The sequence below is a fragment of the Rattus norvegicus genome, chromosome 20, assembly GCF_021556685.1.
Source record: "Rattus norvegicus strain SHRSP/BbbUtx chromosome 20, alternate assembly SHRSP_T2T, whole genome shotgun sequence".
Lineage (NCBI taxonomy): Eukaryota > Metazoa > Chordata > Mammalia > Rodentia > Muridae > Rattus > Rattus norvegicus.
In genome coordinates, this window is record NC_141553.1 from 3,072,138 (window position 1) to 3,083,610 (window position 11,473).

An 11,473-nucleotide genomic window follows, 5' to 3' on the forward strand; every position below is an offset into this window, starting at 1 on the left:
CTTAGAAAATGTCTCCTTAAGATCTGTGCATTTCTTTTTTTTTTTTATTTTTTATTAACGAGTATTTCTTATATACATTTCGAGTGTTATTCCCTTTCCCGGTTTCTGGGCAAACATCCTCCTCCCCCCTCCCGATCTGTGCATTTCTTAATTAGCGATTGGTAGGGGAGGGCCCAGCCTATTGGGAATGATGTCATCCCTGGGCTGGTGGTCCAGGGTTCTATAAGAAAGCTGGTTGAGCAAGCCCTGGGAGCAAGCCACTAAGCGGCGCCCCTCTATGGTTTTTGCATCAGCTGCTGCCTCCAGGTCCCTGCCCTGAGTCCCCTCAGTGATGGGCTGTTATCTGGACGTGTAAGGTGAAAGAAACACTTTCCTCCCCAAGTTGCCTTGGTCGTGGTGTTCCGTCACTGTGGAAGGACTTTGGAACTTTGGGCCTGAAAGAACACTGAGTGTTCAAAGCTTGGTGAACTATTTTGCGGGAGCTCGGAAGGATGGAGTTTTGAGAGAAATACACACAACAGCGGCCTGGTTTGTGACGTCTCAGAGGGAAGCGAAGACTCCGCGGGGCTAGCTGTGTGAAGAGTGGGTGGTGTCTGATCAGCAGGAGCTGAAGAATCAGTTGAGATTAACAAGAGACCAAAATCACTAAAGTAAAACCTTTGCTTTGCCTGGACGATGAGTGCTGGTTAGCTGAGGATGAAGACTCAGCTGTGATTAAGAGACCAGCATCGCTGAGGTGAAATCTTCCGGGAAATGTTTCTGCAGGGTCAGCCACAGAAACGATGCTCCTGGGGTAGTCAAGGTTGCAGTTTGTACAGGCAGCTTTTGACGGTTTGCATGTGCTCTGCACTATTAGAAGGTGTGGCCCTGTTACAGTGGGTGTGGCCTTGTTGGAGAGGGCGTGGCCCTGTTGAAGTAGGTGTGCCCTTTTGGAGTAGGTGTGTCGCTGTGGGTGTGGCCTTGTTGGAGTGGGTGTGGCCTTGTTGAAGTAGGTGTGTCTCTGCGGGTGTGGGCTTTAAGACCCTTATCCCAGCTGCCTGGAAGCCAGTATTCTGCTAGCAGCCTTTGAATGAAGTTGTACAACTTTCAGCTCCTCCTGCACCATGCCTGCTTGAATGCTGTCATGTTACCACCTTGATGATAATGGACTGAACCTCGGCTCGGAACCCGTAAGCCAGCCCCAATTATACGTTATCCTTATAAAACTTGCCTTGGTCATGGTGTCTGTTCACAGCAGTGAAACCCTAACTAAGACACAGCTGAACTTAGTAATGAAGACTCACCCAGGTGACACTGGTTTTGAAGGCATGAAAGGGTCATGGAGAGCAGCTGAGGCTTGGCGCTGTGTGGCAGGGCTAGAGTCCTTGACAAGCACCCAAGAGAGGCTATTGGTGAAAGTGCAGCTCGGTTGCAGAAGGGACTCCAGCAGTCCTGGAGATGCCAGTAATCATGGGATGATCAAAAACAGCAGCAGGGGCTGGGGATTTAGCTCAGTGGTAGAGCGCTTACCTAGGAAGCGCAAGGCTCTGGGTTCGGTCCCCAGCTCCGGAAAAAAAAAAGAATCTCGATTTAAAAAAAAAAAAAAAAAAAAAAAAAAAACAGCAGCAGTGGTGGAGTGGAGCCAACAAGAGCCTAGAGGACAAGCTGTGTGTACCGCAGCGGTAAGAGCTGGAGAAATGACCCCAAGTTCTTAAAGGAGCCCAAAAGGAATCTGAGTGAATCCCAGATGATTAGACATCGAGTTAGTTACACTTTTGAAGTTTATTCAGATATACTTCATTCAGATTGTGACTGTGTCTTGGTTCTTCCCTCTTGAAGAAAGGATTTAGCTTATTTTTGGTTTGATAGTAGCCCACAGTTGAGAGACTTTGAATTTAAAGACTCTGAATTTCAATTTTTTTTTTTTTTTTGGTTCTTTTTTTTCGGAGCTGGGGACCGAACCCAGGGCCTTGCGCTTCCTAGGTAAGCGCTCTACCACTGAGCTAAATCCCCAGCCCCTCAATTTTTTTAAAAGTAGGATTTTATTTTTGTTTTATGAACATTACCTATGTCTGTGTGAGGGTGTCGGATACCCTGGAACTGGAGTTACAGACAATTGTGAGCTGTCTTATAGGTGTTGGGAAGTGAGCCGGGGTCCTCTGGAAGAGCAGCCAGTGTTCTTTTTTTTTTTTTTTCTTTTCTTTTCTTTTTCATAGCTGGGGACCGAACCCAGGGCCTTGCACTTGCTAGGCAAGTGCTCTACCACTGAGCTAAATCCCCAACCCCACAGCCAGTGTTCTTAACTGCTGAGCCATCTCATTTTTAAGTGTTTAGTGTTTGAATTTTTAAAAACTGTGGGACTTTAAAATTTTGGAGTGTTCATATACTAATGTTGATAGTGTGTAATAATAAGAAAAAGAAAGGTTATAGCTTAATGATGTATATAAATGCTAGGGGCCCTGAGAGGTGGTGTGGGGTTTTGGTTGGTTGATGTTTGTTGTGGTTTGTTAAGTGGTTGTGTGCAAAGAATGGGGGGAGGAGGAGGAGGAGGAGGAGGAGGAGGAGGAGGAAGAGGAGGAGGAAGAGAATGAGATATCCTGATATCAAAGATTAAACTTTCTCCAAGGAGCTCGACAACCCTAGTCAACAGGAAGTAGTCTAATGATAAAAAAAACCAAACCACACCCTTTCCCCTTTATCCTTTTTTCTCTTCTATCTAGTGTTCAAGGGTGGAGAAGGGTGGAAGAATGAAGAACCCACAAAATAGCTCAAATCCAGCTATAGATGTCTTTGTGTGACAGGGTTTGAGTTAGCTTTATGTCAATCTGACACAAGTTAGAGTTATCTGAAGGGAGGGAACCTCAATAGAGAAAAAGCCTTCATGAGATCCGGCTGTAAGATATTTTCTGAATTAGTGATTGATAGGGAAGCCCCCCCCCATTGTGGGTGGGGTCACCCCTGGGCTGGTGGTCCTGGTTTCTATAAGAAAACATGCTGAACAGGTCACAGTGAGCAAGTCAGTAAGCAGCACTCCTTCAAGCCCTCTGTGTCAGCTCCTGCTTCCCTCAGTGATAGACCATTAAGTGGGAATATAAGGTGAAATAAACCTTTTCCTTCCCAAGTTGCCTTGGTCTTCTTCCCAGCAAGAGTGACCCTCACTAGGATAGGCTTTAGCAGGTATCTAAAGTGAGGCTCGGTCAGTGAGCTGTTTCACCAGGTAAAGCCACTTGCTGTCAAGTCCGGTCACCTGACTTTGGCAACCTGACCAAGGCAACTCTTCTAAAGGACAAATTTAATTGGGGCTGGCTTACAGGTTCAGAGGTTCAGTCCATTATCATCAAATCGGGAGCATGGCAGCATCCAGGCAGGCACGGTGCTGGAGGAGCTGAGAGTTCTACATCTCCCTTTGAAGGCTGCTAGGAGAAGACTCACTTCCAGGCAGCTAGGATGAGGGTCTTAAAGTCCACACCTACAGTGACACACCTACTCCAACAGGGCCACACCTTCTAATAGTGCCACTCCCTTGGCCGAGCATATACAAACCATCATAGTCAGGCAGCCTAGCTGACACCACAAACTCTGGGTTCAGTAACCAACTAAGTCTCAAAACAAGGTACAAAGCAATGGGGGAACAACACCAAAGGTCAAATTCTTGCTTCCTCATGTCCTTATGGGTGAGTGACCTGCATGCACACACACACACACACACACACACACACACACACACACACATGCACACACACATACAGAGAGAGAGAGAGAGAGAGAGAGAGAGAGAGAGAGAGAGAAAAGAGATCACATTCGCAGAAACACAAACCTGAAATCACTAAGGTAATGGCATCCTGTTCTCACTCCATTCTGCGTTTGCTTAGACCTCAACCCTCCTGTCCCCAATAGTCACACCTGCCTTGGCGACACATCTGAGATGTCCATGGGTCCATGGCCTGGGCGGTGGTCTAAGTGTACTAAGTAAATAGTAGACTAGTTATGTCTAAAACAAGAGCTATGTTCTGCCGGGAGTGAACGTTTCAAGGTTGCACCGCTAACTTTGATGTATTTTTCTGGGTTTTACTTTTACAAACTGTATCCCTAAACTCTGACACCAAGAGACTTTTCAGAGGGCTCGAGCTCACTCTAGGTCAGGTTGTCCACTGGCTGAATCAGCAAGGTTGTTAACTATCTCCCGTGAATCATGACAAGACAGTAGCAACAGCAAAGATTAAACCTACAGACCGATAAAACCCAAACCAGCTTTCCAGGCAATGATATAGACTGCTGACTTCCCAACACAGTCTTTGGTGGCCTTTCTTTTTCCTTTCTTGTGTCTATCTCCTCTTCCTCTGTCCTCCTCCGTCCTCCTCCCCTCCTCCTCTTTCTCCTTATCTTCCTCCTCTCCCTGTTTCTCATTCTCTTCTTCTCCTCCTGCTCTGCATCCCCCGTCTGTTTCTTCTCTAATTCCTCTTCCTCCTCCTCTCCTTCCTTTCTGCTTCCCTCTCTCCTTTCCTTCTGCTCCTCCTTTTTTTCCTCCTCTTCTACTCTGCTTGTCTACCTTCTCCTTCTTTCCTCCCTTCCTCCTTTTTCTCCTCTCCCACCTCTTTCTCATCTTTCTCCTCTTGTTCCTCTCCTTCCTCCTCTTCCTCTCCCTCCTCTTTTTTTCCTCTTCTACTCTTCTTCCTTTCCCTCCTCTTTTTCTCCTCTTCTACTCTTCTTCCTCCTTTTCTCCTCCCATTCCCCCTTCTCCTTTCCTCTTTCTTTTCCTCCCCCGACACCACCACACCACCACCTCCTCCTCCTCCTCCTCCTCCCCCTCCTCCTCCTCCTCCTCCTCCTCCTCCTCCTCCTCCCCCTCCTCCTCCTCCTCCTCCTCCTCCTCCTCCTCCTCCTCCTGGTGGTAGGACTTCCTTTGTTTACTGCTACAGTCTCCTGGAGAGGCCCAGGTTGACCTTGAACTTGCAGTCTGCCTACTTTATTCTCCAAAATGCTGGATGCAAGATGGTTTTTGTTTGTTTGTGCCTTTCTTGGTTTCACAGATGCTTCTTGTAGGTCATCAGAAACAGCCGTGTATGGCGGTATGACTGAAACCCCAGCAGTAGGAGGTGGGAAAGGCAGGGAACCACTGCCAACCCAGGGCCAGTCACATAGTGAGCTCCAGGCCAGTTATAGCAACATAGTAGCACTGTGACAGACACCGGAAACAGCTGTGGTGGAAAGAAAGCCTAGCTTTAGCCAGAGCCCACAGTCGTTGGCAGGGAGTAAGCAGAGCTAGCCACATAGACTCTTTTATTTGCTGTGGGCCTGGCCTTTGTGTATGACACAGAAGAGGTGGGTTCTGCCAGACACTGAGCTCCAGCTAAAGCCAGACTGCTTGTGACAGCAACAGGACATTACTACTCCCAGTAGCCTCGAGCTGTCTGGCCTTCACAGGCATGGGTATGTGTTATGTCTTCATCTTGGTGACAAAAAATCCCTGACAAAGGCTTGAGGAAAGGCTGGTTTGTGGTTTTAGAGGGCACAGTAACCCATCACGGTGGCAAGGGAATGAGAGTTCACGGTGGAGAAATCTGACCATGAGGTGAAGATGAGAAACCAAGGCGGGAAGTACAGATGACTCTAACCCCCTAAAATCCCTGCCAGCCATGTCCCATGTCCTAAAGGCTGAGTAAGCCCCAGCTTGAGGGATTCCCCTGACTTAACATACTGTGCACTGGGATTATAGCTGTCTATGTGTCACTGTACCCTGGCTTTTTTTCTTTTTAACCATCAAGTAGGTTTTATGATAAAAACCGGTTTTCAGAATTTAAGATGATGATGGGGCATAGTCACATGACGTTGTTAGTCCCAGCACTTGAGAAGCAGAAGCAGGTAGACTTTTTTTTAATATTTTTTATTTTTAATTGTATGTGTGTATGTGTATTTTCTTTTTTTAAAAAGGAATTATTTATTTATTTTTTTCGTTTTTTCAGAGCTGGGGACTGAACCCAGGGCCTTCTGCTTGCTAGGCAAGCGCTCTACCACTGAGCTAAATCCCCAACCCAGGAATTATTTATTTTATGTATATAAGTACACTGAAGATATCCTCAAACACACTAGAGATCCCATTACAGATGGTTGTGAGCCACCATGCAGTTGCTGGGAATTGAACTCAGGACCTTTAGAAGAGCAGTTAGTGCTCTTTTTCTCTCTTTTTTTTTTCCTTTTCTTTCTTTCTTTTTTTTTTTTTTTCTTTTTTCGGAGCTGGGGACCAAACCCAGGGCCTTGCGCTTGCTAGGCAAGTGCTCTACCACTGAGCTAAATCCTCAACCCTGCAGTCAGTGCTCTTAACCACTGAGCCGTCTCTCCAGCCCTGCAGATAGACGTCTAAGACTTGAAAGACAGCCAAAGCTACATTGAGACCCTATCTCATACCTAACAAGGAAAGAAAGGAAAATTAAAGTGAAAACTGGGCACGGTGGTGTGTGCTCATAATCCAAGCATTTGGGAAGCTGAAGCAGGAGAAGCCTTATAAGCCAGAAGCCATCCTAGAGTTCCCAGAGAGTCGCCATCTCAAAACAAAAAACAACGTAAACGGCAGCAATAAACTCATCAGATCACTCACTTCTTTCCACTCTAGGACAGCTGGGGATAACAGGAAGAACCTGTAACCCAGGCCTGAGCTGAGAAGGACAGGGTGAGGGAGAGACAGGGATACTTCCCAGCTGCCTGTCCTTGTGTCCTGAGGATATCTGGAGAGGAGACCAGGCTCTGTATCCTGATGATAAAGGTCAGACCCATTGCTAGAAGGTTCTTTTACTCTGTCAAAGAGTTCAATGCCTATGCAGCAAACACTGTTTTCTCATTGCTGAGTTTTGAGAGTTCTTTGTGTTTTTCCTTCTACTTAATTTTTAAATTCTCTGAACAGGATCTTTTGCACAGGGTAAATGCTTGTTTGCCTTTTGCTGCTTAATTTTTTTTATTGGCACGTAACGGAGGCGCACCAAAGCGTGTGAATCTTAAGTGTGCAGCTGGTGAGGTCTTTCCTAGTATGATAGCATCCAGAGGCTTCTCTCCTTCCTCTTTCCAATCAATACGCAGCACCCATTTCCTCCCCTGACCAAACAGCCACAGTTTCTGCTTCTCTCACCACAGATTGGTTATGCCTGGAAGGTTTCTTTCTTTCTTTTTCCATCTTTTGAGACGGGGATTTGTTGTGAAGACCTAGTTAGCCTTGAACTCAACAGGAGAGCTGCCTGTTTCTGCTTCCTAAGTATTCAGATTAATTTCTTTCTTTTCTTTTTTCTTTTTTTTTTCCGGAGCTGAGGACCGGGGCCTTGCGCTTGCTAGGCAAGCGCTCTACCACTGAGCTAAATCCCCAACCCCTTTTCTCTTCTTTCTCTTCTTCTTTTTTTTTTTTTGAAGGGGCCAGGAAAAAGGGTTGAGACAAGGTTTCCTATGTGGCTCAGGCTGGCCTTGAACTCATAATCCTTTTGCCTCAGCCTCCCAACCTGGAAAGGTCTCTATTAAATGTCTTGGGAGCTGCCAACCTTCCCATCTCTTGGAGGAAGCACAGACTCCTCTCAGCACCAGCAGAGGCTGGTGAGAAAAGGGGTGGGGGTGGGGTGTTCCTGAGTGCCAGTGAGCCAACCTCACAGCAGGTTCAAAGAAGGATCGAGCTTCAAACTCCAGTGAAGTGGGTGGGGCAGTTCTCAGAATCAAGAGACAGGGATTCCGCCTACGGTTCGTCTAACGGTTGCTGACTGTTAAACAAACCACACAGCTCTGGATCTTGGCCACCAAATTTGTGAACAGAAAACAATCACATCTGCATAAGCTGGGCATTCTCACAGGCATGGTCCCTGATACTTAGGAGGCATCAGGAGGCTCAGGTGTTCAATCCCGGCCTTGACTACAGAGAGAGTCTTTGAGGCCGGCCTGATCTGTACAGCAAGTTCCAGCCTAGCCAGAGTGACACAGCGAAATTCCGACCCAAACAAACAAAATACAAAGAAAAGGGAAAGAGGAGGGGAAGAAGGATCGACAAAGTTTGTGAGGGAGGAGAAAAGTGAGCCAATGAGAGCAGGTCGACAGACAACTGAGGCAGATGGAAATGATCCTGTTTGGCTGTTCACCACAGGAAAGTGATCTGTCATGCTGGGGCAGCAAAACCCACGCTTGGCTATCAGCTTGTGGCTGTCTATTTCCCAGTCTCCCACCCACCAGCCTTGGGGCCTGAAGAGAGGGAGTCTTCAAGGATAAAGGGACAAAGAACTCAGCCTCCCCCACACCCCCAGAGAGTTAGAAGGGATATCTGGATAACTGGGAGTCAGTCAGAACAGGGTTCAGGAAGAGGAAGAGAGCTGAGAGGCAACAGGAGCTCAAGGCAGAAGCAAGGGGCATCAAGTGAAGCCACAGAGGACTCAGATCCTGATGCAGACTCTAGGACTCAGGGCATGCCCGGGACTCGGGACCTCCTGCAGATTCCAGTATGTTTAGATGCTGGTCTTCCTGTGGATGGGCTAGCAGAGATCTGAGATGTCAACATGAAGAAAATAACCTGTTCAGATGCTAGTTAAATTCTGCTGTCTGCTGTGTAGACAGTGCAGGGCGGTTGGGGCGGGGTGTCTCTGAATTAGGCTGAGTGTCATACACATGGTATGCAAAGAGATAAGGTAGCCTCTGGAGAATGCACTAGTCTGAGTTTACCGAATCTGCTGCAGGCCAGACATCATTTTATGTGGCTGGTCTGTCTTGTCTCTTCTTCCTTCTCTAACTCTTTTCCCTTCTTCTCCAAGTTCACTTTATCTCTGTGGGGTCTCAAGTGTCCCAGGTGAGACTTGAACTTGAGCTTCTGTTTCCCTGCCTCTACCTTTCATGCGGAAAGATGGACACCACCATATCAGGCAATATTTGGGAGTTTGTTTTGAGACAGGATCTTACTGTTTAGCCTAGGCTGGTTTTGAAGAAGCAATTCTCCTGCCTTAACCTCCCTGGTACTGGGATTATTGGTATGTGTGCCATTGTGCTTGGATAACTCTCTGAATTGTCTTCCTTAGTGGTTCTTCCAAATAATTGTATTAGTCAGACATGATGGCATTCACCTTCCCTAATGCTTGGAAGTCTGGGAAGGGAGAAAACCACTAGAGCCCCTAAGCAGGAGACCAACCTTGGTAACCCCATCCCAATACAGAAACAAAAAATGAAAATGAACCAACTGTACTAATTCTGCTCTGCTGGGCTCTGCCTCCTAAGTACTAGGATCAAAGGCATGTGCTACCAAGCCTGGCACAGATAGGCTTGGAGTTTTGATTTCTCTATAAAAGAATGTTTTCATTTTAATCCCATGTGTGGGTCATGGAGCTGCTTCAGACTGTCTGCAGCATCTGCCTGTAGAATGATTTGCCTCTTTCTCTAGCAGGGGTGTGGTTTTGCCAGCTGTGGTTAGTTTCTGGGAATGTGTGACATTTGGAATCATGGGGACTTTTCAGAGGGTCTATAAATGCTAGGGCCTGAAGAGATGGTGTGGGCTGATGGTTGCAGTGGGTTAAGAAGGGTGTGCACAGAAGATAGAAGACATTAGATAACCTGGTAGCAAAAATCAAACTTGCCCCAAGGAACTCCATGCTCCTAATTACCAGGAAGTGTAGTGTAAGGATAATGCTGACCCCTTTTCTCTCTATTCTTTTCTCTCTCCTATCTAGTGTTAGGGGGTTGAAAGGATGAAAGAAAGGGGGTGGAGAAGGGTGGAAGAAAGAACCCACAAGAAGCCAATCCCTTTGTTTGTGGGGCAGACACCAGAGGTTGATATTAAGTATCTTTTTCCACCAGTCTACTTTACTTTTTGAAACAATGTCTCTCATCCAGTCTAGAACTCCCTGCTTATCTAGACAGACTAGCTAATGGACTTCAGAGACCCCCTCTGTCTCAGCCTCCCCAGCAGGGAGGCATAGATATATACTCTTACATCCAGCTTTATGTGGATGGCGGGGATCTGAACTCAGGTCCTTATGCTTCTGGGGCAAGCACTTTATTCACTGAGCTACTTCTCCAGTTCAAGCTGGCTCTGAATTCATGATATTCTTGTCTCTACTTCTTGCGCATCTGCCTGTTGGTGTGTGCTGCAACACTGGCTCAATATAATCATTTGATAACCGGATGTGGAAGTCATATAACTGAGCCGGCTATGGGCAGGCTCCCTCTTCACATGGAGCAGGCTGCCTGACTCTGGAGCAGCACCATCCTCTCTCCTGCCTCCTCAGGTCCAGCTTCTCTGAAGAACACAGAACTCTGCACTACCATCTACTCCAGGCTACGAAAGCATTCACACAGATGATGTCACTCCAGCCTTGCAACTGGGAGGAGGGCATGATTACTAATAGTAAAAAAAAAATATTATCAAAAGAAGTGTAGTGATTTGTCAAAGGTCAGATCCTGGTGGAAGAACTCTTCTTCAGACTTACATCCTCTGACTCTGCATCCAGGGTTCAGGCTTGCAACATTAGTCAGCTGACGCAACCAGCCTTGAACTCCACTCGTGGCATCGGGCACGAGGTCAAGGCCAGAACTAGTTCCCCAGACTGCAAGCTGCCTTCTGTCTAGGAAACACTTTCTGGACTCAGAGAGAGGGGAGGGGGCAAAAGGGAGAGGGCCATAGAGAAGTAAGGGATTGGCATCAATTTCCTTTTATTGAGCAACGGTTTCCGCCATCTGGACAGGTGACGTCAGCTGTCTGGATTTCAGCCATGGTTCTGTGGTTCAGGCGCCCAGGAAATAGACTTCCGGTTAGAAGGGCTCTGACCTAGGGGAGGAGCCTTGCAACTTGGAAAGACAGAAATCACTCCAGGGAAAGTTTCACTGCAGGGCAAATCAGGTTCAGTGGCCAAGAGGAGCTCAGTGGGTCCTTGGTGAGGGGGCAGGAAACTCAGCAAGAGAGGAATCATGTCTTTATCACAGTCGATTTTCGTGACTCAAGTACAGTGGGAGTGGGTGGGGGAAAGGTAAGCAAAGTCAAGGAAAAAGACACACAAAGTGAAGGTAAACACAGGCCAAGAATAGAAGCCTGATCCTGACCCTGGAAATCTTTGGAGGGACACTAAATCCTCAACAGAGTGGAGCTGGGCTCCTGAATAACTTCACTTTTGGAATTTCAAAAGTGAACCTCTTAAAAAGACAACTAAACGACAGATGCATTAATTAAGCTGAAAGCTAAGCTCTGCCCTCTCCCCTCTTTGGTCTCCACAGTCCCCAGGTCAGGTTCCTGAACCTACTTCCTCACCCTGACCCTTCCAGTTTTATCTCTTGTGGTCCTCACAGTGATGGCCAGAGGGAAGAAATAGATGCCTTTACTTACTTACCTTTTTTTTTTCTTCTTTCTTGAGACAAAGAGTTGCTCTGTAGTCCAAACTAGCCTCAAGCTCACACCAATCCTCCTGCCTCAGCTTCCTAAGTGACATTACAGGTGTCAGCATCATTCCAGCCTATGCATAGGCAAGCATACAGTGGAGCAGCATTAAACCTGTCC

At 47.0% G+C, this 11,473-nt stretch overlaps 1 long non-coding RNA gene across 3 annotated transcripts; it reads left to right on the forward strand.

Moving 5' to 3' along the window:
* Positions 1–542: 542 nt before the first annotated feature.
* LOC102553505 (uncharacterized) lies at positions 543–10,353 on the forward strand. Of its 3 annotated transcripts, XR_015645386.1 has the most exons (4): positions 543–736; positions 1,091–1,169; positions 6,590–6,739; positions 10,212–10,353. It is a non-coding gene; the product is annotated as an uncharacterized LOC102553505 (long non-coding RNA). The 3 variants fall into 3 exon arrangements; XR_015645384.1 differs by lacking the exon at positions 1,091–1,169 and having other exon boundaries at positions 551–736; XR_015645385.1 differs by lacking the exon at positions 543–736 and having other exon boundaries at positions 1,047–1,169.
* The last annotated feature ends 1,120 nt before the right edge of the window (positions 10,354–11,473 follow it).